Source organism: Limulus polyphemus, unplaced genomic scaffold (genome assembly GCF_000517525.1).
Source record: "Limulus polyphemus unplaced genomic scaffold, Limulus_polyphemus-2.1.2 Scaffold4082, whole genome shotgun sequence".
NCBI lineage: Eukaryota > Metazoa > Arthropoda > Merostomata > Xiphosura > Limulidae > Limulus > Limulus polyphemus.
Genome location: NW_013669692.1, coordinates 85,222 through 88,435, shown reverse-complemented (window position 1 = coordinate 88,435; position 3,214 = coordinate 85,222). Strand labels below are relative to the sequence as shown.

Here is a 3,214-nt window from a genome sequence, read left to right as displayed (position 1 = left end):
GAACAGAACACTAGTTTTGGTGTAATTTTGTTCACCGGATTAAAATAACTGTTTCCTTTCTGCACTGAAACTTGAGTTAGCTTTTATTTATACTGCGTAATCTGTACGTGTTGGAGGGTGGGATTAGTTTTGTAACTTGTGAGGTCTTCCTTTGTTATATTGTTTTGTCAAAAGATATCAAAGAACATTTATTTCGTACACAGTTTTTAAAAATAACAAGTGTATAAGCTTTATTTCTCAAATAATATTGACAAACATGTAGCTTACCTAAATATTTTTGTACTGAAGACAAAAAAAAAACAATTCAAAGGTTTCTTTACTGAGTTTCACTTCTTGCCTATACTCTTGTACTTGAGACTCTTCACCCTGAAGGATTAAACAAAGTTTAGTCACAAAACAAGTTTATGAAAATATACACAAAATAAATTTACCTATTAATCTTTAGGGTACAACTGAAATGTATGTAACTGATCTTGTATAATATGTGTATAAGAAATTTACTTTAATAGAAGTAACTTTCTAAATACTAAAAATAAATGATCTTATAAAAAGTTCTTTAAGTAAATGGACACTCAATGTTTTGGTTTACATCTTTGAAGCTTTTTATGGTCAGTTACAGTTTTTGTTTCAGTGGAAAGTTCCTGAAGAAGCTGTAAAGGAAAATGTTGAGTGTTTAATTAAACATTTTGGTGCTATAAATATATACTATAAAAAAAACTTTATTTGAATATAATTTTTATAAACAATATTATAGACTAATTACCATGTTGTTGGTTAATATAAGGTTAGTTTTAATAACAGGGCTATTCTTTGTGTAGGAGGAACTGGCTTAAAATATACTAATGTAGCAAGATATATTTCATTGATTAGATGTAGTACTATACAACCAGATGATTGTTGCAGTCACTTGACCAGATAAGTTAGTGCTATATTGTAGAGTTCAAACTGAAACATTTGTATTTTAAAGTGTAAAAAAACAACTATATGGAGAGTGAAAGCATACTTCCTGATCATGTTCAGGGTGCTATTCAACATGATGTTACATGTTGATATTTGGTATGAACATTTCATGTTAAAATAGTGATTTTATAATGATTAGTGTTGAACAAAAACATTCAGTACAGATACTGAGAAAGACAATAACCAAAAATTGAGGAGTTTTTGTAATTTATGGAAGTTCTAAATTGTAAGATAGACAAGAGATCACTAAGTTGCACTCTAACTTACAAGATTGTTGGTAACTGAAATATACTGAGTATAATTGTGTTTGTAAGAACAGGTTTGTACTGTTGACTAAAAGCTGGCCACAATTTAAGATATAATTTGTAAATTCACAACTGTAGTGAATGTCACTTAAACATCAACCTGTATTAACTTATCATTCAGTTTAACTATTTAGAATTCTTGTTTCAAATAAATGTTAATATATTTATTTTGATGTAAACTAAACTAAACTAAACTAAACTAAACTAAACTAAACTAAACTAAACTAAACTAAACTAAACTAAACTAAACTAAACTAAACTAAACTAAACTAAACTAAACTAAACTAAACTAAACTAAACTAAACTAAACTAAACTAAACTTCAATGACTATATAATTATCACATTAACTTCTGTAATATATATAGTAAATTATTCACCATTACCTGTTTCTATCCTTCTTTGTTACAAATTAATGACTTTAATAAATTTGAATATTTTGTGTAAAAGACTCAAAAAAACTAGCCAATTGCCTTCTATCACATTTAACTACAGAAGCTTAGTACTGTCACACATTATAAAAGTCAATAACTGATATTAACAAGACCAAAGAGTAAGTTTCATCATAGTGGGGATTCTTGTTAGATCTCTCAAACTGTAGTTCACCAGACTCTTCACCAGGTGATCATGTCTTCAACTTTACTAATGGACAATATTCATCCCCATCTATCTTTCATTATAATTAATTAGATCATACTAATAGAATGTTCTTTAGAATTGTTAACAACTGTAAAAATACAAGTAAAGTTAATAAAAACTATGTTATTAATTATGATCTCTGTTCTCTATAACAAATTCACATCAAATTGTCACACTACTATAATGACCTTAAGCATTTATTAAACTATTAAACAACCAGTAATGCAAGAACTACCTTTATCTATCTATAAAAAAACTTACAAGTTAAAAAGGTTCTCTACATGAAAGAACCTTACAATCTTAGAACCTAGCATATCTTTATAAGATTCTCTTCCATATTCTAAATGTAATAAATATCACATAACATTATAAGGACAACAAGGGACTTTTTGGTCCTTCTAGGCAATTCTCTTCCCTAAAATAAGCTAAATGCTAAAAGCCAGCCTTTATAATTGAAATATTAATTAAGCTTTTCCTTAAATTAACCATTTTCACCATTAAATATCTAAACAGATGATGCATCAATACTGTTGGTTCTGTTAACAATCTTAAACACCTTAATCAGATCCCCCTTAACTCTTTTTTATTTAAAGAGAACATAAGTTCAAAGATCTTAACCTACCCTTACAGTACAACCTTTCCCTACCAATTTTAAAGTAAGGCATTCCACAGTGTTTGTACTGCTTTTGAAATTTATCATTATTGAATGATTGCATTATTTCTACATTGTAATTTACAATTTTGTATTATTTCCACAATAACATCTATGTTTCCATAATTTCATCTTAAAGTGGAGTTGTACAGAAAGAAGATTAAACACTAGAATCAACTGTCAAATAAAGATGACTAAATCCTAGACACCAACTGTTAGATAAAGACTAAATACTAGACACTTAAATGAATAGTTAGTATTGGAAAACAAATCACCTAAATGGAGTTTTTAAGTGTTTTACACTAACAAAAAAGAAACCTATCATTCTATAGGTATTTGTAGCATTCTGCCACAATTTAATTCTTCGTTTTGTTAGCTGACACTAGGCAGCTGGTACATGCGTAGTTGAACAGAATTCTTTAAACATTTGTTTAACAACAAGTAAAAGCTTTGAATGGTCTATTCTTTCATTGGGGGTGTGTCTGTGGGACAGACTAGTTTCTGAGTATTCCACTCCTCATTAGGGTCATGGAATGCTACAAGTTCTTCAAATACCTATACAATGATAGGTTTCTTTTTTTGTGGGTGTAAAACACTTAAAAACACCATTTTATTTTCAATACCTCACTACCATAAAGGCTTGGTTTGGTCTGAAGTTTC

General features: G+C 28.6%; 1 long non-coding RNA gene across 1 annotated transcript in view; it reads right to left on the bottom strand.

The window, feature by feature from the left end:
- Window positions 1-209: 209 nt before the first annotated feature.
- The window catches only part of LOC106470554, a 16,315-nt gene continuing 13,310 nt past the window's right edge, over window positions 210-3,214 (bottom strand). The window contains exon 6 of the long non-coding RNA XR_001291500.2: window positions 210-366. This is a non-coding gene — a long non-coding RNA (uncharacterized LOC106470554). The remainder of the gene's footprint in view (window positions 367-3,214) is intronic.